This window comes from Copadichromis virginalis, linkage group LG3 (assembly GCF_057382275.1).
Source record: "Copadichromis virginalis isolate Kocher_CV1m ecotype Utaka linkage group LG3, C_Virginalis_male_GT1.1, whole genome shotgun sequence".
In the NCBI taxonomy this organism is placed as follows: Eukaryota; Metazoa; Chordata; class Actinopteri; order Cichliformes; family Cichlidae; genus Copadichromis; species Copadichromis virginalis.
In genome coordinates, this window is record NC_140620.1 from 57,911,087 (window position 1) to 57,938,588 (window position 27,502).

Here is a 27,502-nt window from a genome sequence, read left to right on the forward strand (position 1 = left end):
TGTGGCTCTGGCTGAGGCCAGTTACACCACACCAGGGCCTGTGGGTTCTGGCTGAGGCGACTTACACCACACCAGGGCCTGTGGCTGCTGGCTGAGGCCACTTACACCACACCAGGGCCTGTGGCTCTTGCTCAGGCCACTCACATCACACCAGGCCCTGCGCTTCTGGCCGAGGCCATCTTCACCAAACCAGGCCCTGTGCTGCTAGCTGTGGCCATGTACAACACACCAGGCCCTGTGCTGGTTCCTGAGGCCATCTTCAACAATCCAGGGCCTGTGCTGTTGGATAAATGCTAAACTGAGCCTTTGGGTTAGGGTATTATGCAAACATGAAGGTAGGGTTATAGGATTGTCTTCGTAACTTCAGGTCCTTGCCACCTAATCACCTGAATCCATAAATTGAGACATTGTGCTGGGGCCAGCAGCTTACGGCCATACCACCCTGAGCACGCCCGACCTCGTCTGATCTCGGAAGCTGAGCAGGGCTGGGCTTGGTTAGTACTTGGATGGGAGCCTGCCTGGGAATACCTGGTGCTGTAAGCCTTTCATGTCATTGAACCGCTTTTGATCCAGAGAAGGGGTGTATTAAAAGACCAAAAGCAGCTGCCCATTAATGAGGGCACATTAACGACATTGCTTTTGGCTGTTTTCCAATGTCTTGTGCTGCTAGCTGATGCCACCTACACCACACCAGGGCCTGAGTGACCGGCTGGGGCCACTTACACCACATCAGGGCCTGTGGCTCTTGCTGAGGCCACTTACACCACACCAGGGCCTGTGGCTGCTGGCTGAGGCCACTTACACCACACCAGGGCCTGTGGCTGCTGGCTGAGGCCACTTACACCACACCAGGGCCTTAGTTGCTATTGAGGCCAATTACACCACACCATGGTCTGTGGCTCTTGCTCAGGCCACTTACACCACACCAGGGCCTGTGGCACTGGCTGAGGCCACTTACACCACACCAGGGCCTGTGGCTGCTGGCTGAGGCCACTTACACCACACAAGGGCTTGTGGCTGCTGGCTGAGGCCACCTACACCACACCAGGGCCTGTGGCTGCTGGCTGAGGCCACCTACACCACACCAGGGCCCTGTGGCTCTTGCTCAGGCCACTTACACCACACCAGGGCCTTATTTGCTATTGAGGCCACTTACACCACACCAGGGCCTGTGGCTCTTGCTCAGGCCACTTACACCACACCAGGGCCTGTGGCTCTTGCTCAGGCCACTCATATCACACCAGGCCCTGTGCTTCTGGCCGAGGCCATCTTCACCAAACCAGGCCCTGTGCTGCTAGCTGAGGCGACTTACACCACATCAGGGCCTGTGGCTCTGGCTGAGGCCACTTACTCCACACCAGGGCCTGTGGCTGCTGGCTGAGGCCAGTTAAACCACACCAGGGCCTGTGGCTGCTGGCTGAGGCCACTTACACCATACCAGGGCCTGTGGCTGCTGGCTGAGGCGACTTACACCACACCAGAGCCTGTGGCTGCTGGCTGAGGCCACTTACACCACACCAGTGCCTGTGACTGCTGGCTGAGGCCACTTACACCACACCAGGGCCTTATTTGCTATTGAGGCCAGTTACACCACACCAGGGCCTGTGGCTCTGGCTGAGGCCACTTACTCCACACCAGGGCCTGTGGCTCTTGCTCAGGCCACTCATATCACACCAGGCCCTGTGCTTCTGGCCGAGGCCATCTTCACCAAACCAGGCCCTGTGGCTGCTGGCTGAGGCCACTTACACCACACCAGGGCCTGTGGCTGCTGGCTGAGGCCATCTACACCACACCAGGGCCTGTGGCTGCTGGCTGAGGCGACTTACACCACACCAGGGCCCTTTTGCTGCTGGCTGAGGCCACTTACACCACACCAGTGCCTGTGGCTTCTGGCTGAGGCGACTTACACCACACCAAGGCCTGTGGCTGCTGGCTGAGGCCACTTACACCACACCAGGGCCTGTGGCTCTTGCCCAGGCCACTCACATCACACCAGGCCCTGCGCTTCTGGCCGAGGCCATCTTCACCAAACCAGGCCCTGTGGCTCTTGCTCAGGCCACTTACACCACACCAGGGCCTGTGGCTCTGGCTTAGGCCACTTACACCACACCAGGGCCTGTGGCTGCTGGCTGAGGCCACTTACACCACACCAGGGCCTGTGGCTGGTGGCTGAGGCCACTTACACCACACCAGGGCCTGTGGCTGCTGGCTGAGGCCACTTACACCACACCAGGGCCTGTGGCTGCTGGCTGAGGCCACTTACACCACACCAGGGCCTGTGGCTGCTGGCTGAGGCGACTTACACCACACCAGGGCCCTTTTGCTGCTGGCTGAGGCCACTTACACCACACCAGTGCCTGTGGCTTCTGTCTGAGGCGACTTACACCACACCAGGGCCTGTGGCTGCTGGCTGAGGCCAATTACACCACACCAGGGTCTGTGGCTCTTGCTCAGGCCACTTACACCACACCAGGGCCTGTGGCACTGGCTGAGGCCACTTACACCACACCAGGGCCTGTGGCTGCTGGCTGAGGCCACTTACACCACACCAGGGCCTGTGGCTGCTGGCTGAGGCCACTTACACCACACCAGGGCCTGTGGCTGCTGGCTGAGGCCACCTACACCACACCAGGGCCTGTGGCTGCTGGCTGAGGCCACTTACACCACACCAGGGCCCTTTTGCTGCTGGCTGAGGCCACTTACACCACACCAGTGCCTGTGGCTTCTGGCTGAGGCGACTTACACCACACCAGGGCCTGTGGCTGCTGGCTGAGGCCACTTACACCACACCAAGGCCTGTGGCTCTTGCTCAGGCCACTCACATCACACCAGGCCCTGCGCTTCTGGCCGAGGCCATCTTCACCAAACCAGGCCCTGTGCTGCTTGCTGTGGCCATGTACAACACACCAGGCCCTGTGCTGGTTCCTGAGGCCATCTTCAACAATCCAGGGCCTGTGCTGTTGGATAAATGCCAAACTGAGCCTTTGGGTTAGGGTATTATGCAAACATGTAGGTATGGTTATAGGATTGTCTTCGTAACTTCAGGTACTTGCCACCTAATCACTTGAATCCATAAATTGAGACATTGTGCTGGGGCCAGCAGCTTACGGCCATACCACCCTGAGCACGCCCGACCTCGTCTGATCTCGGAAGCTAAGCAGGGCTGGGCTTGGTTAGTACTTGGATGGGAGACTGCCTGGGAATACCTGGTGCTGTAAGCCTTTCATTTTCATGTCATTGAACCGCTTTTGATCCAGAGAAGGGGTGTATTAAAAGACCAAAAGCAGCTGCCCATTAATGAGGGCACATTAACGACACTGCTTTTGGCTGTTTTCCAATGTCTTGTGCTGCTAGCTGATGCCACTTACACCACATCAGGGCCTGTGGCTCTGGCTGAGGCCACTTACACCACACCAGGGCCTGTGGCTGCTGGCTGAGGCCAGTTACACCACACCAGAGCCTGTGGCTGCTGGCTGAAGACACTTACACCACACCAGGGCCTTAGTTGCTATTGAGGCCACTTACACCACACCAGGGCCTGTGGCTGCTGGCTGAGGCCACCTACACCACACCAGGGCCTGTGGCTGCTGGCTGAGGCCACTTACACCACACCAGGGCCTGTGGCTGCTGGCTGAAGCCACTTACACCACACCAGGGCCTTAGTTGCTATTGAGGCCACTTACACCACACCAGGGCCTGTGGCTGCTGGCTGAGGCCACCTACACCACACCAGGGCATTAGTTGCTATTGAGGCCACTTACACCACACCAGGGCCTGTGGCTGCTGGCTGAGGCCACCTACACCACACCAGGGCATTAGTTGCTATTGAGGCCAATTACACCACACCAGGGTCTGTGGCTCTTGCTCAGGCCACTTACACCACACCAGGGCCTGTGGCTCTTGCTCAGGCCACTTACACCACACCAGGGCCTGTGGCACTGGCTGAGGCCACTTACACCACACCAGGGCCTGTGGCTGCTGGCTGAGGCCACTTACACCACACCAGGGCCTGTGGCTGCTGGCTGAGGCCACTTACACCACACCAGGGCCTGTGGCTGCTGGCTGAGGCCACCTACACCACACCAGGGCCTGTGGCTGCTGGCTGAGGCCACTTACACCACACCAGGGCCCTTTTGCTGCTGGCTGAGGCCACTTACACCACACCAGTGCCTGTGGCTTCTGTCTGAGGCGACTTACACCACACCAGGGCCTGTGGCTGCTGGCTGAGGCCACTTACACCACACCAGGGTCTGTGGCTCTTGCTCAGGCCATCTACACCACACCAGGGCCTGTGGCACTGGCTGAGGCCACTTACACCACACCAGGGCCTGTGGCTGCTGGCTGAGGCCACCTACACCACACCAGGGCCTGTGGCTGCTGGCTGAGGCGACTTACACCACACCAGGGCCCTTTTGCTGCTGGCTGAGGTACTTACACCACACCAGTGCCTGTGGCTTCTGGCTGAGGCGACTTACACCACACCAGGGCCTGTGGCTGCTGGCTGAGGCCACTTACACCACACCAAGGCCTGTGGCTCTTGCTCAGGCCACTCACATCACACCAGGCCCTGCGCTTCTGGCCGAGGCCATCTTCACCAAACCAGGCCCTGTGCTGCTTGCTGTGGCCATGTACAACACACCAGGCCCTGTGCTGGTTCCTGAGGCCATCTTCAACAATCCAGGGCCTGTGCTGTTGGATAAATGCCAAACTGAGCCTTTGGGTTAGGGTATTATGCAAACATGAAGGTATGGTTATAGGATTGTCTTCGTAACTTCAGGTACTTGCCACCTAATCACTTGAATCCATAAATTGAGACATTGTGCTGGAGCCAGCAGCTTACGGCCATACCACCCTGAGCACGCCCGACCTCGTCTGATCTCGGAAGCTAAGCAGGGCTGGGCTTGGTTAGTACTTGGATGGGAGACTGCCTGGGAATGCCTGGTCCTGTAAGCCTTTCATTTTCATGTCATTGAACCGCTTTTGATCCAGAGAAGGGGTGTATTAAAAGACCAAAAGCAGCTGCCCATTAATGAGGGCACATTAACGACACTGCTTTTGGCTGTTTTCCAATGTCTTGTGCTGCTTGCTGATGCCACCTACACCACACCAGGGCCTGAGTGACCGGCTGGGGCCACTTACACCAGACCAGGGCCTGTGGCTGCTGGCTGAGGCCAGTTACACCACACCAGAGCCTGTGGCTGCTGGCTGAAGCCACTTACACCACACCAGGGCCTTAGTTGCTATTGAGGCCACTTACACCACACCAGGGCCTGTGGCTGCTGGCTGAGGCCACCTACACCACACCAGGGCCCTTTTGCTGCTTGCTGAGGCCACTTACACCACACCAGTGCATGTGGCTTCTGGCTGAGGCCACTTACACCACACCAGGGCCTGTGGCTGCTGGCTGAGGCCACTTACACCACACCAGGGCCTGTGGCTCTTGCTCAGGCCACTCACATCACACCAGGCCCTGCGCTTCTGGCCGAGGCCATCTTCACCAAACCAGGCCCTGTGGTTCTTGCTCAGGCCACTTACACCACACCAGGGCCTGTGGCTCTGGCTTAGGCCAATTACACCACACCAGGGTCTGTGGCTCTTGCTGAGGCCACTTACACCACACCAGGGCCTGTGGCTGCTGGCTGAGGCCACTTACACCACACCAGGGCCTGTGGCTGCTGGCTGAGACCACCTACACCACACCAGGGCCTGTGGCTCTGGCTTAGGCCAATTACACCACACCAGGGTCTGTGGCTCTTGCTGAGGCCACTTACACCACACCAGGGCCTGTGGCTGCTGGATGAGGCCACTTACACCACACCAGGGCCTGTGGCTGCTGGCTGAGACCACCTACACCACACCAGGGCCTGTGGCTGCTTGCTGAGGCGACTTACACCACACCAGGGCCTGTTGCTGCTGGCTGAGGCCACTTACACCACACCAGTGCCTGTGGCTTCTGGCTGAGGCCACTTACACCACACCAGGGCCTGTGGCTGCTGGCTCAGGACTCTCATATCAAACCAGGTCCTGTGCTTCTGGCCGAGGCCATCTTCACCAAACCAGGCCCTGTGCTGCTAGCTGAGGCGACTTACACCACATCAGGGCCTGTGGCTCTGGCTGAGGCCACTTACACCACACCAGGGCCTGTGGCTGCTGGCTGAGGCCAGTTACACCACACCAGGGCCTGTGGCTGCTGGCTGAGGCCACATACACCACACCAGGGCCTTAGTTGCTATTGAGGCCAATTACACCACACCAGGGTCTGTGGCTCTTGCTCAGGCCACTCACATCACACCAGGCCCTGCGCTTCTGGCCACTTACACCACACCAGGGCCTGAGTGACCGGCTGGGGCCACTTACACCACATCAGGGCCTGTGGCTCTGGCTGAGGCCACTTACACCACACCAGGGCCTGTGGCTGCTGGCTGAGGCCACCTACACCACACCAGGGCCTGTGGCTGCTGGCTGAGGCCATCTACACCACACCAGGGCCTGTGGCTGCTGGCTGAGGCGACTTACACCACACCAGGGCCCTTTTGCTGCTGGCTGAGGCCACTTACACCACACCAGTGCCTGTGGCTTCTGGCTGAGGCGACTTACACCACACCAGGGCCTGTGGCTGCTGGCTGAGGCCACTTACACCACACCAGGGCCTGTGGCTGCTGGCTTAGGCCACCTACACCACACCAGGGCCTTAGTTGCTATTGAGGCCAATTACACCACACCATGGTCTGTGGCTCTTGCTCAGGCCACTTACACCACACCAGGGCCTGTGGCACTGGCTGAGGCCACTTACACCACACCAGGGCCTGTGGCTGCTGGCTGAGGCCACTTACACCACACAAGGGCTTGTGGCTGCTGGCTGAGGCCACCTACACCACACCAGGGCCTGTGGCTGCTGGCTGAGGCCACCTACACCACACCAGGGCCTGTGGCTCTTGCTCAGGCCACTTACACCACACCAGGGCCTGTGGCTCTTGCTCAGGCCACTTACACCACACCAGGGCCTGTGGCTCTTGCTCAGGCCACTCATATCACACCAGGCCCTGTGCTTCTGGCTGAGGCCACCTACACCACACCAGGGCCTGTGGCTCTTGCTCAGGCCACTTACACCACACCAGGGCCTGTGGCACTTGCTCAGGCCACTTACACCACACCAGGGCCTGTGGCTGCTGGCTGAGGCCACTTACACCACACCAGGGCCTGTGGCTCTTACTCAGGCCACTTACACCACACCAGGGCCTGTGGCACTGGCTGAGGCCACTTAGACCACACCAGGGCCTGTGGCTGCTGGCTGAGGCCACTTACACCACACCAGGGCCTGTGGCTGCTGGCTGAGGCCACTTACACCAAACCAGGGCCTGTGGCTGCTTGCTGAGGCCATCTTCACCAAACCAGGCCCTGTGCTGCTTGCTGTGGCCATGTAAAACACACCAGGTCCTGTGCTGGTTCTTGAGGCCATCTTCAACAATCCAGGGCCTGTGCTGTTGGATAAATGCCAAACTGAGCCTTTGGGTTAGGGTATTATGCAAACATGCAGGTATGGTTATAGGATTGTCTTCGTAACTTCAGGTATTTGCCACCTAATCACTTGAATCCATAAATTGAGACATTGTGCTGGGGCCAGCAGCTTACGGCCATACCACCCTGAGCACGCCCGACCTCGTCTGATCTCGGAAGCTAAGCAGGGCTGGGCTTGGTTAGTACTTGGATGGGAGACTGCCTGGGAATACCTGGTGCTGTAAGCCTTTCATTTTCATGTCATTGAACCGCTTTTGATCCAGAGAAGGGGTGTATTAAAAGACCAAAAGCAGCTGCCCATTAATGAGGGTACATTAACGACATTGCTTTTGGCTGTTTTCCAATGTCTTGTGCTGCTAGCTGATGCCACCTACACCACACCACGGCCTTATTTGCTGGCTGAGGCCACATACACCAAACCAGGGCCTTAGTTGCTATTGAGGCCAATTACACCACACAAGGGCCTGTGGCTGCTGGCTGAGGCCACTTACACCACACCAGGGCCTGTGGCTGCTGGCTGAGGCCACCTACACCACACCAGGGCCTTAGTTGCTATTGAGGCCAATTACACCACACCAGGGTCTGTGGCTCTTGCTCAGGCCACTTACACCACAACAGGGCCTGTGGCACTGGCTGAGGCCACTTACACCACACCAGGGCCTGTGGCTGCTGGCTGAGGCCACCTACACCACACCAGGGCCTTAGTTGCTATTGAGGCCAATTACACCACACAAGGGCCTGTGGCTGCTGGCTGAGGCCACCTACACCACACCAGGGCCTGTGGCTGCTGGCTGAGGCCACTTACACCACACCAGGGCCCTTTTGCTGCTGGCTCAGGCCACTTACACCACACCAGGGCCTGTGGCTGCTGGCTGAGGCCACTTACACCACACCAGGGCCTGTGGCTGCTGGCTGAGGCCACCTACACCACACCAGGGCATTAGTTGCTATTGAGGCCAATTACACCACACCAGGGTCTGTGGCTCTTGCTCAGGCCACTTACACCACACCAGGGCCTGTGGCTCTTGCTCAGGCCACTTACACCACACCAGGGCCTGTGGCTGCTGGCTGAGGCCACTTACACCACACCAGGGCCTGTGGCTGCTGGCTGAGGCCACCTACACCACACCAGGGCCTGTGGCTGCTGGCTGAGGCCACCTACACCACACCAGGGCCTGTGGCTGCTGGCTGAGGCCACTTACACCACACCAGTGCCTGTGGCTTCTGGCTGAGGCGACTTACACCACACCAGGGCCTGTGGCTGCTGGCTGAGGCCACCTACACCACATCAGGGCCTGTGGCTCTTGCTGAGGCCACTTACACCACACCAGGGCCTGTGGCTGCTGGCTGAGGCCACCTACACCACACCAGGGCATTAGTTGCTATTGAGGCCAATTACACCACACCAGGGTCTGTGGCTCTTGCTCAGGCCACTTACACCACACCAGGGCCTGTGGCTCTTGCTCAGGCCACTTACACCACACCAGGGCCTGTGGCTGCTGGCTGAGGCCACCTACACCACACCAGGGCATTAGTTGCTATTGAGGCCAATTACACCACACCAGGGTCTGTGGCTCTTGCTCAGGCCACTTACACCACACCAGGGCCTGTGGCTCTTGCTCAGGCAACTTACACCACACCAGGGCCTGTGGCACTGGCTGAGGCCACTTACACCACACCAGGGCCTGTGGCTGCTGGCTGAGGCCACTTACACCACACCAGGGCCTGTGGCTGCTGGCTGAGGCCACTTACACCACACCAGGGCCTGTGGCTGGTGGCTGAGGCCAACTACACCACACCAGGGCCTGTGGCTGCTGGCTGAGGCAACTTACACCACACCAGGGCCCTTTTGCTGCTGGCTGAGGCCACTTACACCACACCAGTGCCTGTGGCTTCTGTCTGAGGCGACTTACACCACACCAGGGCCTGTGGCTGCTGGCTGAGGCCACTTACACCACACCAGGGCCTGTGGCACTGGCTGAGGCCACTTACACCACACCAGGGCCTGTGGCTGCTGGCTGAGGCCACTTACACCACACCAGGGCCTGTGGCTGCTGGCTGAGGCCACCTACACCACACCAGGGCCTGTGGCTGCTGACTGAGGCGACTTACACCACACCAGGGCCCTTTTGCTGCTGGCTGAGGCCACTTACACCACACCAGGGCCTGTGGCTCTTGCTCAGGCCACTCACATCACACCAGGCCCTGCGCTTCTGGCCGAGGCCATCTTCACCAAACCAGGCCCTGTGGTTCTTGCTCAGGCCACTTACACCACACCAGGGCCTTATTTGCTATTGAGGCCACTTACACCACACCAGGGCCTATGGCACTTGCTCAGGCCACTTACACCACACCAGGGCCTGTGGCTGCTGGCTGAGGCCACTTACACCACACCAGGGCCTGTGGCTCTTGCTCAGGCCACTTACACCACACCAGGGCCTGTGGCACTGGCTGAGGCCACTTAGAACACACCAGGGCCTGTGGCTGCTGGCTGAGGCCACTCACACCACACCAGGGCCTGTGGCTGATAGCTGAGGCCACTTACACCAAACCAGGGCCTGAGTGACCGGCTGGGGCCACTTACACCACACCAGGGCCTGTGGCTCTTGCTCAGGCCACTCACATCACACCAGGCCCTGCTCTTCTGGCCGAGGCCATCTTCACCAAACCAGGCCCTGTGCTGCTAGCTGTGGCCATGTACAACACACCAGGCCCTGTGCTGGTTCCTGAGGCCATCTTCAACAATCCAGGGCCTGTGCTGTTGGATAAATGCCAAACTGAGCCTTTGGGTTAGGGTATTATGCAAACATGCAGGTATGGTTATAGGATTGTCTTCGTAACTTCAGGTACTTGCCACCTAATCACTTGAATCCATAAATTGAGTCATTGTGCTGGGGCCAGCAGCTTACGGCCATACCACCCTGAGCACGCCCGACCTCGTCTGATCTCGAAAGCTAAGCAGGGCTGGGCTTGGTTAGTACTTGGATGGGACACTGCCTGGGAATACCTGGTGCTGTAAGCCTTTCATTTTCATGTCATTGAACCGCTTTTGATCCAGAGAAGGGGTGTATTAAAAGACCAAAAGCCCATTAATGAGGGCACATTAACGACATTGCTTTTGGCTCTTTTCCAATGTCTTGTGCTGCTAGCTGATGCCACCTACACCACACCAGGGCCTGAGTGACCGGCTGGGGCCACTTACACCACATCAGGGCCTGTGGCTCTGGCTGAGGCCACCTACACCACACCAGGGCCTTAGTTGCTATTGAGGCCAATTACACCACACCAGGGTCTGTGGCTCTTGCTCAGGCCACTTACACCACACCAGGGCCTGTGGCTCTTGCTCAGGCCACTTACACCACACCAGGGCCTGTGGCTGCTAGCTGAGGCCACCTACACCACACCAGGGCATTAGTTGCTATTGAGGCCAATTACACCACACCAGGGTCTGTGGCTCTTGCTCAGGCCACTTACACCACACCAGGGCCTGTGGCTGCTGGCTGAGGCCAGTTACACCACACCAGAGCCTGTGGCTGCTGGCTGAAGCCACTTACACCACACCAGGGCCTTAGTTGCTATTGAGGCCACTTACACCACACCAGGGCCTGTGGCTGCTGGCTGAGGCCACCTACACCACACCAGGGCCTGTGGCTGCTGGCTGAGGCCACTTACACCACACCAGGGCCTGTGGCTGCTGGCTGAAGCCACTTACACCACACCAGGGCCTTAGTTGCTATTGAGGCCACTTACACCACACCAGGGCCTGTGGCTGCTGGCTGAGGCCACCTACACCACACCAGGGCCCTTTTGCTGCTGGCTGAGGCCACTTACACCACACCAGTGCATGTGGCTTCTGGCTGAGGCCAATTACACCACACCAGGGCCTGTGGCTGCTGGCTGAGGCCACTTACACCACACCAGGGCCTGTGGCTCTTGCTCAGGCCACTCACATCACACCAGGCCCTGCGCTTCTGGCCGAGGCCATCTTCACCAAACCAGGCCCTGTGGTTCTTGCTCAGGCCACTTACACCACACCAGGGCCTTATTTGCTATTGAGGCCACTTACACCACACCAGGGCCTGTGGCACTTGCTCAGGCCACTTACACCACACCAGGGCCTGTGGCTGCTGGCTGAGGCCACTTACACCACACCAGGGCCTGTGGCTCTTGCTCAGGCCACTTACACCACACCAGGGCCTGTGGCACTGGCTGAGGCCACTTAGACCACACCAGGGCCTGTGGCTGCTGGCTGAGGCCACTCACACCACACCAGGGCCTGTGGCTGATAGCTGAGGCCACTTACACCAAACCAGGGCCTGAGTGACCGGCTGGGGCCACTTACACCACACCAGGGCCTGTGGCTCTTGCTCAGGCCACTCACATCACACCAGGCCCTGCTCTTCTGGCCGAGGCCATCTTCACCAAACCAGGCCCTGTGCTGCTAGCTGTGGCCATGTACAACACACCAGGCCCTGTGCTGGTTCCTGAGGCCATCTTCAACAATCCAGGGCCTGTGCTGTTGGATAAATGCCAAACTGAGCCTTTGGGTTAGGGTATTATGCAAACATGCAGGTATGGTTATAGGATTGTCTTCGTAACTTCAGGTACTTGCCACCTAATCACTTGAATCCATAAATTGAGTCATTGTGCTGGGGCCAGCAGCTTACGGCCATACCACCCTGAGCACGCCCGACCTCGTCTGATCTCGGAAGCTAAGCAGGGCTGGGCTTGGTTAGTACTTGGATGGGAGACTGCCTGGGAATACCTGGTGCTGTAAGCCTTTCATTTTCATGTCATTGAACCGCTTTTGATCCAGAGAAGGGGTGTATTAAAAGACCAAAAGCCCATTAATGAGGGCACATTAACGACATTGCTTTTGGCTGTTTTCCAATGTCTTGTGCTGCTAGCTGATGCCACCTACACCACACCACGGCCTTATTTGCTGGCTGAGGCCACATACACCAAAACAGGGCCTTAGTTGCTATTGAGGCCAATTACACCACACCAGGGCCTGTGGCTCTTGCTCAGGCCACTTACACCACACCAGGGCCTGTGGCTCTTGCTCAGGCCACTTACACCACACCAGGGCCTGTGGCTCTTGCTCAAGCCACTTACACCACACCAGGGCCTGTGGCTCTTTCTCAGGCCACTCATATCACACCAGGCCCTGTGCTTCTGGCTGAGGCAACTTAGACCACACCAGGGCCTGTGGCTGCTGGCTGAGGCCACTTACACCACACCAGGGCCTGTGGCTGCTGGCTGAGGCCATCTACACCACACCAGGGCCTGTGGCTGCTGGCTGAGGCGACTTACACCACACCAGGGCCCTTTTGCTGCTGGCTGAGGCCACTTACACCACACCAGTGCCTGTGGCTTCTGGCTGAGGCGACTTACACCACACCAGGGCCTGTGGCTGCTGGCTGAGGCCACTTACACCACACCAGGGCCTGTGGCTCTTGCTTAGGCCACCTACACCACACCAGGGCCTTAGTTGCTATTGAGGCCAATTACACCACACCATGGTCTGTGGCTCTTGCTCAGGCCACTTACACCACACCAGGGCCTGTGGCACTGGCTGAGGCCACTTACACCACACCAGGGCCTGTGGCTGCTGGCTGAGGCCACTTACACCACACCAGGGCTTGTGGCTGCTGGCTGAGGCCACCTACACCACACCAGGGCCTGTGGCTCTTGCTCAGGCCACTTACACCACACCAGGGCCTGTGGCTCTTGCTCAGGCCACTCATATCACACCAGGCCCTGTGCTTCTGGCTGAGGCCACTTAGACCACACCAGGGCCTGTGGCTGCTGGCTGAGGCCACCTACACCACACCAGGGCCTGTGGCTGCTGGCTGAGGCCATCTACACCACACCAGGGCCTGTGCTGCTTGCTGTGGCCATGTACAACACATCAGGCCCTGTGCTGGTTCCTGAGGCCATCTTCAACAATCCAGGGCCTGTGCTGTTGGATAAATGCCAAACTGAGCCTTTGGGTTAGGGTATTATGCAAACATGCAGGTATGGTTATAGGATTATCTTCGTAACTTCAGGTACTTGCCACCTAATCACTTGAATCCATAAATTGAGACATTGTGCTGGAGCCAGCAGCTTACGGCCATACCACCCTGAGCACGCCCGACCTCGTCTGATCTCGGAAGCTAAGCAGGGCTGGGCTTGGTTAGTACTTGGATGGGAGACTGCCTGGGAAAACCTGGTGCTGTAAGCCTTTCATTTTCATGTCATTGAACCGCTTTTGATCCAGAGAAGGGGTGTATTAAAAGACCAAAAGCAGCTGCCCATTAATGAGGGTACATTAACGACATTGCTTTTGGCTGTTTTCCAATGTCTTGTGCTGCTAGCTGATGCCACCTACACCAAACCAGGGCCTTAGTTGCTATTGAGGCCAATTACACCACACCAGGGTCTTTGGCTCTTGCTCAGGCCACTTACACCACACCAGGGCCTGTGGCACTGGCTGAGGCCACTTACACCACACCAGGGCCTGTGGCTGCTGGCTGAGGCCACTTACACCACACCAGGGCCTTATTTGCTATTGAGGCCACTTACACCACACCAGGGCCTGTGGCTCTTGCTCAGGCCACTTACACCACACCAGGGCCTGTGGCTCTTGCTCAGGCCACTTACACCACACCAGGGCCTGTGGCTGCTGGCTGAGGCCACTTACACCACACCAGGGCCTTATTTGCTATTGAGGCCACTTACACCACACCAGGGCCTGTGGCTCTTGCTCAGGCCACTCACATCACACCAGGCCCTGCGCTTCTGGCCGAGGCCATCTTCACCAAACCAGGCCCTGTGCTGCTTGCTGTGGCCATGTACAACACACCAGGCCCTGTGCTGGTTCCTGAGGCCATCTTCAACAATCCAGGGCCTGTGCTGTTGGATAAATGCCAAACTGAGCCTTTGGGTTAGGGTATTATGCAAACATGAAGGTATGGTTATAGGATTGTCTTCGTAACTTCAGGTACTTGCCACCTAATCACTTGAATCCATAAATTGAGACATTGTGCTGGAGCCAGCAGCTTACGGCCATACCACCCTGAGCACGCCCGACCTCGTCTGATCTCGGAAGCTAAGCAGGGCTGGGCTTGGTTAGTACTTGGATGGGAGACTGCCTGGGAATGCCTGGTCCTGTAAGCCTTTCATTTTCATGTCATTGAACCGCTTTTGATCCAGAGAAGGGGTGTATTAAAAGACCAAAAGCAGCTGCCCATTAATGAGGGCACATTAACGACACTGCTTTTGGCTGTTTTCCAATGTCTTGTGCTGCTTGCTGATGCCACCTACACCACACCAGGGCCTGAGTGACCGGCTGGGGCCACTTACACCAGACCAGGGCCTGTGGCTGCTGGCTGAGGCCAGTTACACCACACCAGAGCCTGTGGCTGCTGGCTGAAGCCACTTACACCACACCAGGGCCTTAGTTGCTATTGAGGCCACTTACACCACACCAGGGCCTGTGGCTGCTGGCTGAGGCCACCTACACCACACCAGGGCCCTTTTGCTGCTTGCTGAGGCCACTTACACCACACCAGTGCATGTGGCTTCTGGCTGAGGCCACTTACACCACACCAGGGCCTGTGGCTGCTGGCTGAGGCCACTTACACCACACCAGGGCCTGTGGCTCTTGCTCAGGCCACTCACATCACACCAGGCCCTGCGCTTCTGGCCGAGGCCATCTTCACCAAACCAGGCCCTGTGGTTCTTGCTCAGGCCACTTACACCACACCAGGGCCTGTGGCTCTGGCTTAGGCCAATTACACCACACCAGGGTCTGTGGCTCTTGCTGAGGCCACTTACACCACACCAGGGCCTGTGGCTGCTGGCTGAGGCCACTTACACCACACCAGGGCCTGTGGCTGCTGGCTTAGACCACCTACACCACACCAGGGCCTGTGGCTCTGGCTTAGGCCAATTACACCACACCAGGGTCTGTGGCTCTTGCTGAGGCCACTTACACCACACCAGGGCCTGTGGCTGCTGGATGAGGCCACTTACACCACATCAGGGCCTGTGGCTCTGGCTGAGGCCACTTACACCACACCAGGGCATTATTTGCTATTGAGGCCACTTACACCACACCAGGGCCTGTGGCTCTGGCTGAGGCCATTTACACCACACCAGGGCCTGTGGCTGCTGGCTGAGGCCACCTACACCACACCAGGGCCTTAGTTGCTATTGAGGCCAATTACACCACACCAGGGTCTGTGGCTCTTGCTCAGGCCACTTACACCACACCAGGGCCTGTGGCACTGGCTGAGGCCACTTACACCACACCAGGGCCTGTGGCTGCTGGCTGAGGCCACTTACACCACACCAGGGCCTGTGGCTGCTGGCTGAGGCCACTTACACCACACCAGGGCCCTTTTGCTGCTGGCTGAGGCCACTTACACCACACCAGTGCCTGTGGCTTCTGGCTGAGGCGACTTACACCACACCAGGGCCTGTGGCTGCTGGCTGAGGCCACTTACACCACACCAGGGCCCTTTTGCTGCTGGCTGAGGCCACTTACACCACACCAGTGCCTGTGGCTTCTGGCTGAGGCGACTTACACCACACCAGGGCCTGTGGCTGCTGGCTGAGGCCACTTACACCACACCAAGGCCTGTGGCTGCTGGCTGAGGCCACCTACACCACACCAGGGCCTGTGGCTGCTGGCTGAGGCCACTTACACCACACCAGGGCCCTTTTGCTGCTGGCTGAGGCCACTTACACCACACCAGTGCCTGTGGCTTCTGGCTGAGGCGACTTACACCACACCAGGGCCTGTGGCTGCTGGCTGAGGCCACTTACACCACACCAAGGCCTGTGGCTCTTGCGCAGGCCACTCACATCACACCAGGCCCTGCGCTTCTGGCCGAGGCCATCTTCACCAAACCAGGCCCTGTGCTGCTTGCTGTGGCCATGTACAACACACCAGGCCCTGTGCTGGTTCCTGAGGCCATCTTCAACAATCCAGGGCCTGTGCTGTTGGATAAATGCCAAACTGAGCCTTTGGGTTAGGGTATTATGCAAACATGCAGGTATGGTTATAGGATTGTCTTCGTAACTTCAGGTACTTGCCACCTAATCACTTGAATCCATAAATTGAGACATTGTGCTGGAGCCAGCAGCTTACGGCCATACCACCCTGAGCACGCCCGACCTCGTCTGATCTCGGAAGCTAAGCACGGCTGGGCTTGGTTAGTACTTGGATGGGAGACTGCCTGGGAATACCTGGTGCTGTAAGCCTTTCATTTTCATGTCATTGAACCGCTTTTGATCCAGAGAAGGGGTGTATTAAAAGACCAAAAGCAGCTGCCCATTAATGAGGGCACATTAACGACACTGCTTTTGGCTCTTTTCCAATGTCTTGTGCTGCTAGCTGATGCCACCTACACCACACCAGGGCCTGAGTGACCGGCTGGGGCCACTTACACCACATCAGGGCCTGTGGCTCTGGCTGAGGCCACTTACACCACACCAGGGCCTGTGGCTGCTGGCTGAGGCCAGTTACACCACACCAGAGCCTGTGGCTGCTGGCTGAAGCCACTTACACCACACCAGGGCCTTAGTTGCTATTGAGGCCACTTACACCACACCAGGGCCTGTGGCTGCTGGCTGAGGCCACCTACACCACACCAGGGCCTGTGGCTGCTGGCTGAGGCCACTTACACCACACCAGTGCCTGTGGCTTCTGGCTGAGGCCACTTACACCACACCAGGGCCTGTGGCTGCTGGCTGAGGCCACTTACACCACACCAGGGCCTGTGGCTCTTGCTCAGGCCACTCACATCACACCAGGCCCTGCGCTTCTGGCCGAGGCCATCTTCACCAAACCAGGCCCTGTGGTTCTTGCTCAGGCCACTTACACCACACCAGGGCCTGTGGCTCTGTCTTAGGCCAATTACACCACACCAGGGTCTGTGGCTCTTGCTGAGGCCACTTACACCACACCAGGGCCTGTGGCTGCTGGCTGAGGCCACTTACACCACACCAGGGCCTGTGGCTGCTGGCTGAGACCACCTACACCACACCAGGGCCTGTGGCTGCTTGCTGAGGCGACTTACACCACACCAGGGCCTGTTGCTGCTGGCTGAGGCCACTTACACCACACCAGTGCCTGTGGCTTCTGGCTGAGGCGACTTACACCACACCAGGGCCTGTTGCTGCTGGCTGAGGCCACTTACACCACACCAGGGCCTGTGGCTGCTGGCTCAGGCCACTCATATCAAACCAGGTCCTGTGCTTCTGGCCGAGGCCATCTTCACCAAACCAGGCCCTGTGCTGCTAGCTGAGGCGACTTACACCACATCAGGGCCTGTGGCTCTGGCTGAGGCCACTTACACCACACCAGGGCCTGTGGCTGCTGGCTGAGGCCAGTTACACCACACCAGGGCCTGTGGCTGCTGGCTGAGGCCACATACACCACACCAGGGCCTTAGTTGCTATTGAGGCCAATTACACCACACCAGGGTCTGTGGCTCTTGCTCAGGCCACTCACATCACACCAGGCCCTGCGCTTCTGGCCACTTACACCACACCAGGGCCTGTGGCTGCTGGCTGAGGCCACTTACACCATACCAGGGCCTGTGGCTGTTGGCTGAGGCCACTTACACCACACCAGGGCCTTAGTTGCTATTGAGGCCACTTACACCACACCAGGGCCTGTGGCTCTGGCTGAGGCCACTTACACCACACCAGGGCCTTATTTGCTATTCAGGCCAGTTACACCACACCAGGGCCTGTGGCTCTGGCTCAGGCCACTTACACCACACCAGGGCCTGTGGCTGCTGGCTGATTCCACTTACACCACACCAGGGCCTGTGGCTCTTGCTCAGGCCACTCATATCACACCAGGCCCTGTGCTTCTGGCTGAGGCCATCTTCACCAAACCAGGCCCTGTGCTGCTTGCTGTGGCCATGTACAACACACCAGGCCCTGTGCTGGTTCCTGAGGCCATCTTCAACAATCCAGGGCCTGTGCTGTTGGATAAATGCCAAACTGAGCCTTTGGGTTAGGGTATTATGCAAACATGCAGGTATGGTTATAGGATTGTCTTCGTAACTTCAGGTACTTGCCACCTAATCACTTGAATCCATAAATTGAGACATTGTGCTGGGGCCAGCAGCTTACGGCCATACCACCCTAAGCACGCCCGACCTCGTCTGATCTCGGAAGCTAAGCAGGGCTGGGCTTGGTTAGTACTTGGATGGGAGACTGCCTGGGAATACCTGGTGCTGTAAGCCTTTCATTTTCATGTCATTGAACCGCTTTTGATCCAGAGAAGGGGTGTATTAAAAGACCAAAAGCAGCTCCCCATTAATGAGGGCACATTAACGACATTGCTTTTGGCTCTTTTCCAATGTCTTTTGCTGCTAGCTGATGCCACCTACACCACACCAGGGCCTGAGTGACCGGCTGGGGCCACTTACACCACATCAGGGCCTGTGGCTGCTGGCTGAGGCCACTTACACCACACCAGGGCCTTAGTTGCTATTGAGGCCAATTACACTACACCAGGGTCTGTGGCTCTTGCTCAGGCCACTTACACCACACCAGGCCTGTGGCACTTGCTCAGGCCACTTACACCACACCAGGGCCTGTGGCTGCTGGCTGAGGCCACTTACACCACACCAGGGCCTGTGGCTGCTGGCTGAGGCCACCTACACCACACCAGGGCATTAGTTGCTATTGAGGCCAATTACACCACACCAGGGTCTGTGGCTCTTGCTCAGGCCACTTACACCACACCAGGGCCTGTGGCTCTTGCTCAGGCCACTTACACCACACCAGGGCCTGTGGCTGCTGGCTGAGGCCACTTACACCACACCAGGGCCTGTGGCTGCTGGCTGAGGCCACCTACACCACACCAGGGCCTGTGGCTGCTGTCTGAGGCCACTGACACCACACCAGGGCCTGTGGCTGCTGGCTGAGGCCATCTACACCACACCAGGGCCTGTGGCTGCTGGCTGAGGCGACTTACACCACACCAGGGCCCTTTTGCTGCTGGCTGAGGCCACTTACACCACACCAGTGCCTGTGGCTTCTGTCTGAGGCGACTTACACCACACCAGGGCCTGTGGCTGCTGGCTGAGGCCACTTACACCACACCAGGGCCTGTGGCTCTTGCTCAGGCCACTCACATCACACCAGGCCCTGCGCTTCTGGCCGAGGCCATCTTCACCAAACCAGGCCCTGTGGCTCTTGCTCAGGCCACTTACACCACACCAGGGCCTGTGGCTCTGGCTTAGGCCACTTACACCACACCAGGGCCTGTGGCACTTGCTCAGGCCACTTACACCACACCAGGGCCTGTGGCTGCTGGCTGAGGCCACTTACACCACACCAGGGCCTGTGGCTCTTACTCAGGCCACTTACACCACACCAGGGCCTGTGGCACTGGCTGAGGCCACTTAGACCACACCAGGGCCTGTGGCTGCTGGCTGAGGCCACTTACACCACACCAGGGCCTGTGGCTGCTGGCTGAGGCCACTTACACCAAACCAGGGCCTGTGGCTGCTTGCTGAGGCCATCTTCACCAAACCAGGCCCTGTGCTGCTTGCTGTGGCCATGTAAAACACACCAGGTCCTGTGCTGGTTCTTGAGGCCATCTTCAACAATCCAGGGCCTGTGCTGTTGGATAAATGCCAAACTGAGCCTTTGGGTTAGGGTATTATGCAAACATGCAGGTATGGTTATAGGATTGTCTTCGTAACTTCAGGTATTTGCCACCTAATCACTTGAATCCATAAATTGAGACATTGTGCGGGGGCCAGCAGCTTACGGCCATACCACCCTGAGCACGCCCGACCTCGTCTGATCTCGGAAGCTAAGCAGGGCTGGGCTTGGTTAGTACTTGGATGGGAGACTGCCTGGGAATACCTGGTGCTGTAAGCCTTTCATTTTCATGTCATTGAACCGCTTTTGATCCAGAGAAGGGGTGTATTAAAAGACCAAAAGCAGCTGCCCATTAATGAGGGTACATTAACGACATTGCTTTTGGCTGTTTTCCAATGTCTTGTGCTGCTAGCTGATGCCAATTACACCACATCAGGGCCTGTGGATCTGGCTGAGGCCACTTACACCACACCAGGGCCTGTGGCTGCTGGCTGAGGCCACATACACCACACCAGGGCCTTAGTTGCTATTGAGGCCAATTACACCACACCAGGGTCTGTGGCTCTTGCTCAGGCCACTCACATCACACCAGGCCCTGCGCTTCTGGCCACTTACACCACACCAGGGCCTGTGGCTGCTGGCTGAGGCCACTTACACCATACCAGGGCCTGTGGCTGTTGGCTGAGGCCACTTACACCACACCAGGGCCTTAGTTGCTATTGAGGCCACTTACACCACACCAGGGCCTGTGGCTCTGGCTGAGGCCACTTACACCACACCAGGGCCTTATTTGCTATTCAGGCCAGTTACACCACACCAGGGCCTGTGGCTCTGGCTCAGGCCACTTACACCACACCAGGGCCTGTGGCTGCTGGCTGATTCCACTTACACCACACCAGGGCCTGTGGCTCTTGCTCAGGCCACTCATATCACACCAGGCCCTGTGCTTCTGGCTGAGGCCATCTTCACCAAACCAGGCCCTGTGCTGCTTGCTGTGGCCATGTACAACACACCAGGCCCTGTGCTGGTTCCTGAGGCCATCTTCAACAATCCAGGGCCTGTGCTGTTGGATAAATGCCAAACTGAGCCTTTGGGTTAGGGTATTATGCAAACATGCAGGTATGGTTATAGGATTGTCTTCGTAACTTCAGGTACTTGCCACCTAATCACTTGAATCCATAAATTGAGACATTGTGCTGGGGCCAGCAGCTTACGGCCATACCACCCTAAGCACGCCCGACCTCGTCTGATCTCGGAAGCTAAGCAGGGCTGGGCTTGGTTAGTACTTGGATGGGAGACTGCCTGGGAATACCTGGTGCTGTAAGCCTTTCATTTTCATGTCATTGAACCGCTTTTGATCCAGAGAAGGGGTGTATTAAAAGACCAAAAGCAGCTCCCCATTAATGAGGGCACATTAACGACATTGCTTTTGGCTCTTTTCCAATGTCTTTTGCTGCTAGCTGATGCCACCTACACCACACCAGGGCCTGAGTGACCGGCTGGGGCCACTTACACCACATCAGGGCCTGTGGCTGCTGGCTGAGGCCACTTACACCACACCAGGGCCTTAGTTGCTATTGAGGCCAATTACACTACACCAGGGTCTGTGGCTCTTGCTCAGGCCACTTACACCACACCAGGCCTGTGGCACTTGCTCAGGCCACTTACACCACACCAGGGCCTGTGGCTGCTGGCTGAGGCCACTTACACCACACCAGGGCCTGTGGCTGCTGGCTGAGGCCACCTACACCACACCAGGGCATTAGTTGCTATTGAGGCCAATTACACCACACCAGGGTCTGTGGCTCTTGCTCAGGCCACTTACACCACACCAGGGCCTGTGGCTCTTGCTCAGGCCACTTACACCACACCAGGGCCTGTGGCTGCTGGCTGAGGCCACTTACACCACACCAGGGCCTGTGGCTGCTGGCTGAGGCCACCTACACCACACCAGGGCCTGTGGCTGCTGTCTGAGGCCACTTACACCACACCAGGGCCTGTGGCTGCTGGCTGAGGCCATCTACACCACACCAGGGCCTGTGGCTGCTGGCTGAGGCGACTTACACCACACCAGGGCCCTTTTGCTGCTGGCTGAGGCCACTTACACCACACCAGTGCCTGTGGCTTCTGTCTGAGGCGACTTACACCACACCAGGGCCTGTGGCTGCTGGCTGAGGCCACTTACACCACACCAGGGCCTGTGGCTCTTGCTCAGGCCACTCACATCACACCAGGCCCTGCGCTTCTGGCCGAGGCCATCTTCACCAAACCAGGCCCTGTGGCTCTTGCTCAGGCCACTTACACCACACCAGGGCCTGTGGCTCTGGCTTAGGCCACTTACACCACACCAGGGCCTGTGGCACTTGCTCAGGCCACTTACACCACACCAGGGCCTGTGGCTGCTGGCTGAGGCCACTTACACCACACCAGGGCCTGTGGCTCTTACTCAGGCCACTTACACCACACCAGGGCCTGTGGCACTGGCTGAGGCCACTTAGACCACACCAGGGCCTGTGGCTGCTGGCTGAGGCCACTTACACCACACCAGGGCCTGTGGCTGCTGGCTGAGGCCACTTACACCAAACCAGGGCCTGTGGCTGCTTGCTGAGGCCATCTTCACCAAACCAGGCCCTGTGCTGCTTGCTGTGGCCATGTAAAACACACCAGGTCCTGTGCTGGTTCTTGAGGCCATCTTCAACAATCCAGGGCCTGTGCTGTTGGATAAATGCCAAACTGAGCCTTTGGGTTAGGGTATTATGCAAACATGCAGGTATGGTTATAGGATTGTCTTCGTAACTTCAGGTATTTGCCACCTAATCACTTTAATCCATAAATTGAGACATTGTGCTGGGGCCAGCAGCTTACGGCCATACCACCCTGAGCACGCCCGACCTCGTCTGATCTCGGAAGCTAAGCAGGGCTGGGCTTGGTTAGTACTTGGATGGGAGACTGCCTGGGAATACCTGGTGCTGTAAGCATTTCATTTTCATGTCATTGAACCGCTTTTGATCCAGAGAAGGGGTGTATTAAAAGACCAAAAGCAGCTGCCCATTAATGAGGGCACATTAACGACACTGCTTTTGGCTGTTTTCCAATGTCTTGTGCTGCTTGCTGATGCCACCTACACCACACCAGGGCCTGAGTGACCGGCTGGGGCCACTTACACCAGACCAGGGCCTGTGGCTGCTGGCTGAGGCCAGTTACACCACACCAGAGCCTGTGGCTGCTGGCTGAAGCCACTTACACCACACCAGGGCCTTAGTTGCTATTGAGGCCACTTACACCACACCAGGGCCTGTGGCTGCTGGCTGAGGCCACCTACACCACACCAGGGCCTGTGGCTGCTGGCTGAGGCCACTTACACCACACCAGGGCCTGTGGCTGCTGGCTGAAGCCACTTACACCACACCAGGGCCTTAGTTGCTATTGAGGCCACTTACACCACACCAGGGCCTGTGGCTGCTGGCTGAGGCCACCTACACCACACCAGGGCCCTTTTGCTGCTGGCTGAGGCCACTTACACCACACCAGTGCATGTGGCTTCTGGCTGAGGCCACTTACACCACACCAGGGCCTGTGGCTGCTGGCTGAGGCCACTTACACCACACCAGGGCCTGTGGCTCTTGCTCAGGCCACTCACATCACACCAGGCCCTGCGCTTCTGGCCGAGGCCATCTTCACCAAACCAGGCCCTGTGGTTCTTGCTCAGGCCACTTACACCACACCAGGGCCTTATTTGCTATTGAGGCCACTTACACCACACCAGGGCCTGTGGCTCTGGCTTAGGCCACTTACACCACACCAGGGCCTGTGGCACTTGCTCAGGCCACTTACACCACACCAGGGCCTGTGGCTGCTGGCTGAGGCCACTTACACCACACCAGGGCCTGTGGCTCTTGCTCAGGCCACTTACACCACACCAGGGCCTGTGGCACTGGCTGAGGCCACTTAGACCACACCAGGGCCTGTGGCTGCTAGCTGAGGCCACTTACACCAAACCAGGGCCTGTGGCTGCTTGCTGAGGCCATCTTCACCAAACCAGGCCGTGTGCTGCTTGCTGTGGCCATGTAAAACACACCAGGTCCTGTGCTGGTTCTTGAGGCCATCTTCAACAATCCAGGGCCTGTGCTGTTGGATAAATGCCAAACTGAGCCTTTTGGTTAGGGTATTATGCAAACATGCAGGTATGGTTATAGGATTGTCTTCGTAACTTCAGGTACTTGCCACCTAATCACTTGAATCCATAAATTGAGACATTGTGCTGGGGACAGCAGCTTACGGCCATACCACCCTGAGCACGCCCGACCTCGTCTGATCTCGGAAGCTAAGCAGGGCTGGGCTTGGTTAGTACTTGGATGGGAGACTTCCTGGGAATACCTGGTGCTGTAAGCCTTTCATTTTCATGTCATTGAACCGCTTTTGATCCAGAGAAGGGGTGTATTAAAAGACCAGAAGCAGCTCCCCATTAATGAGGGCACATTAACGACATTGCTTTTGGCTGTTTTCCAATGTCTTGTGCTGCTAGCTGATGCAACCTACACCACACCAGGGCCTGAGTGACCGGCTGGGGCCACTTACACCACATCAGGGCCTGTTGCTCTGGCTGAGGCCACTTACACCACACCAGGGCCTGTGGCTGCTGGCTGAGGCCACCTACACCACATCAGGGCCTTAGTTGCTATTGAGGCCAATTACACCACACCAGGGTATGTGGCTCTTGCTCAGGCCACTTACACCACACCAGGGCCTTAGTTGCTATTGAGGCCAATTACACCACACCAGGGCCTGTGGCACTGGCTGAGGCCACTTACACCACACCAGGGCCTGTGGCTGCTGGCTGAGGCCACCTACACCACACCAGGGCCTGTGGCTGCTGGCTGAGGCCACTTACACCACACCAGGGCCCTTTTGCTGCTGGCTGAGGCCACTTACACCACACCAGTGCCTGTGGCTTCTGTCTGAGGCGACTTACACCACACCAGGGCCTGTGGCTGCTGGCTGAGGCCAATTACACCACACCAGGGTCTGTGGCTCTTGCTCAGGCCATCTACACCACACCAGGGCTTGTGGCACTGGCTGAGGCCACTTACACCACACCAGGGCCTGTGGCTGCTGGCTGAGGCCACTTACACCACACCAGGGCCTGTGGCTGCTGGCTGAGGCCACTTACACCACACCAGGGCCTGTGGCTGCTGGCTGAGGCCACCTACACCACACCAGGGCCTGTGGCTGCTGGCTGAGGCGACTTACACCACACCAGGGCCCTTTTGCTGCTGGCTGAGGCCACTTACACCACACCAGTGCCTGTGGCTTCTGGCTGAGGCGACTTACACCACACCAGGGCCTGTGGCTGCTGGCTGAGGCCACTTACACCACACCAAGGCCTGTGGCTCTTGCTCAGGCCACTCACATCACACCAGGCCCTGCGCTTCTGGCCGAGGCCATCTTCACCAAACCAGGCCCTGTGGTTCTTGCTCAGGCCACTTACACCACACCAGGGCCTGTGGCTCTGGCTTAGGCCAATTACACCACACCAGGGTCTTTGGCTCTTGCTGAGGCCACTTACACCACACCAGGGCATTAGTTGCTATTGAGGCCAATTACACCACACCAGGGTCTGTGGCTCTTGCTCAGGCCACTTACACCACACCAGGGCCTGTGGCTCTTGCTCAGGCCACTTACACCACACCAGGGCCTGTGGCTGCTGGCTGAGGCCACTTACACCACACCAGGGCCTGTGGCTGCTGGCTGAGGCCACCTACACCACACCAGGGCCTGTGGCTGCTGGCTGAGGCCATCTACACCACACCAGGGCCTGTGGCTGCTGGCTGAGGCGACTTACACCACACCAGGGCCCTTTTGCTGCTGGCTGAGGCCACTTACACCACACCAGTGCCTGTGGCTGCTGGCTGAGGCGACTTACACCACACCAGGGCCTGTGGCTGCTGGCTGAGGCCACTTACACCACACCAGGGCCTTTGGCTGGTGGCTGAGGCCACCTACACCACACCAGGGCCTGTGGCTGCTGGCTGAGGTGACTTACACCACACCAGGGCCCTTTTGCTGCTGGCTGAGGCCACTTACACCACACCAGTGCCTGTGGCTTCTGTCTGAGGCGACTTACACCACACCAGGGCCTGTGGCTGCTGGCTGAGGCCACTTACACCACACCAGGGCCTGTGGCTGCTGGCTGAGGCCACCTACACCACACCAGGGCCTGTGGCTGCTGTCTGAGGCCACTTACACCACACCAGGGCCTGTGGCTGCTGGCTGAGGCCATCTACACCACACCAGGGCCTGTGGCTGCTGGCTGAGGCCACTTACACCACACCAGGGCCCTTTTGCTGCTGGCTGAGGCCACTTACACCACACCAGTGCCTGTGGCTTCTGTCTGAGGCGACCTACACCACACCAGGGCCTGTGGCTGCTGGCTGAGGCCACTTACACCACACCAGGGCCTGTGGCTCTTGCTCAGGCCACTCACATCACACCAGGCCCTGCGCTTCTGGCCGAGGCCATCTTCACCAAACCAGGCCTGTGGCTCTTGCTCAGGCCACTTACACCACACCAGGGCCTGTGGCTGCTGGCTGAGGCCACTTACACCACACCAGGGCCTGTGGCTGCTGGCTGAGGCCACCTACACCACACCAGGGCATTAGTTGCTATTGAGGCCAATTACACCACACCAGGGTCTGTGGCTCTTGCTCAGGCCACTTACACCACACCAGGGCCTGTGGCTCTTGCTCAGGCCACTTACACCACACCAGGGCCTGTGGCTGCTGGCTGAGGCCACCTACACCACACCAGGGCATTAGTTGCTATTGAGGCCAATTACACCACACCAGGGTCTGTGGCTCTTGCTCAGGCCACTTACACCACACCAGGGCCTGTGGCTCTTGCTCAGGCCACTTACACCACACCAGGGCCTGTGGCACTGGCTGAGGCCACTTACACCACACCAGGGCCTGTGGCTGCTGGCTGAGGCCACTTACACCACACCAGGGCCTGTGGCTGCTGGCTGAGGCCACTTACACCACACCAGGGCCTTTGGCTGGTGGCTGAGGCCACCTACACCACACCAGGGCCTGTGGCTGCTGGCTGAGGCGACTTACACCACACCAGGGCCTGTGGCTCTTGCGCAGGCCACTCACATCACACCAGGCCCTGCGCTTCTGGCCGAGGCCATCTTCACCACACCAGGCCCTGTGCTGCTTGCTGTGGCCATGTACAACACACCAGGCCCTGTGCTGGTTCCTGAGGCCATCTTCAACTATCCAGGGCCTGTGCTGTTGGATAAATGCCAAACTGAGCCTTTGGGTTAGGGTATTATGCAAACATGCAGGTATGGTTATAGGATTGTCTT

The 27,502-nt window shown here is 58.3% G+C and overlaps 7 non-coding genes and 7 pseudogenes across 7 annotated transcripts; all 14 read left to right on the plus strand.

Annotated features, from left to right (window-relative positions):
- The first annotated feature begins 424 nt into the window (after positions 1-424).
- Positions 425-543, plus strand: LOC146715522 (5S ribosomal RNA; annotated as a pseudogene).
- A 2,559-nt stretch (positions 544-3,102) lies between these two features.
- On the plus strand, positions 3,103-3,221 carry LOC146715523 (5S ribosomal RNA). Its single transcript, XR_014919498.1, has one exon. It is a non-coding gene; the product is annotated as a 5S ribosomal RNA (ribosomal RNA).
- Positions 3,222-4,834: 1,613 nt separating this feature from the next.
- Positions 4,835-4,953, plus strand: LOC146715524 (5S ribosomal RNA; annotated as a pseudogene).
- A 2,673-nt stretch (positions 4,954-7,626) lies between these two features.
- Positions 7,627-7,745, plus strand: LOC146715525 (5S ribosomal RNA). The gene has a single exon (XR_014919499.1). It is a non-coding gene; the product is annotated as a 5S ribosomal RNA (ribosomal RNA).
- Positions 7,746-10,421: 2,676 nt separating this feature from the next.
- On the plus strand, positions 10,422-10,540 carry LOC146715526 (5S ribosomal RNA; annotated as a pseudogene).
- Positions 10,541-12,179: 1,639 nt separating this feature from the next.
- On the plus strand, positions 12,180-12,298 carry LOC146715527 (5S ribosomal RNA). The gene has a single exon (XR_014919500.1). It is a non-coding gene; the product is annotated as a 5S ribosomal RNA (ribosomal RNA).
- Positions 12,299-13,625: 1,327 nt separating this feature from the next.
- LOC146715528 (5S ribosomal RNA) lies at positions 13,626-13,744 on the plus strand. Its single transcript, XR_014919430.1, has one exon. It is a non-coding gene; the product is annotated as a 5S ribosomal RNA (ribosomal RNA).
- Positions 13,745-14,560: 816 nt separating this feature from the next.
- On the plus strand, positions 14,561-14,679 carry LOC146715529 (5S ribosomal RNA; annotated as a pseudogene).
- A 1,972-nt stretch (positions 14,680-16,651) lies between these two features.
- LOC146715530 (5S ribosomal RNA) lies at positions 16,652-16,770 on the plus strand (annotated as a pseudogene).
- Positions 16,771-18,648: 1,878 nt separating this feature from the next.
- Positions 18,649-18,767, plus strand: LOC146715531 (5S ribosomal RNA; annotated as a pseudogene).
- Positions 18,768-20,299: 1,532 nt separating this feature from the next.
- On the plus strand, positions 20,300-20,418 carry LOC146715532 (5S ribosomal RNA). The gene has a single exon (XR_014919501.1). It is a non-coding gene; the product is annotated as a 5S ribosomal RNA (ribosomal RNA).
- A 929-nt stretch (positions 20,419-21,347) lies between these two features.
- LOC146715533 (5S ribosomal RNA) lies at positions 21,348-21,466 on the plus strand (annotated as a pseudogene).
- A 1,532-nt stretch (positions 21,467-22,998) lies between these two features.
- On the plus strand, positions 22,999-23,117 carry LOC146715534 (5S ribosomal RNA). Its single transcript, XR_014919828.1, has one exon. It is a non-coding gene; the product is annotated as a 5S ribosomal RNA (ribosomal RNA).
- Positions 23,118-24,412: 1,295 nt separating this feature from the next.
- On the plus strand, positions 24,413-24,531 carry LOC146715535 (5S ribosomal RNA). Its single transcript, XR_014919901.1, has one exon. It is a non-coding gene; the product is annotated as a 5S ribosomal RNA (ribosomal RNA).
- The last annotated feature ends 2,971 nt before the right edge of the window (positions 24,532-27,502 follow it).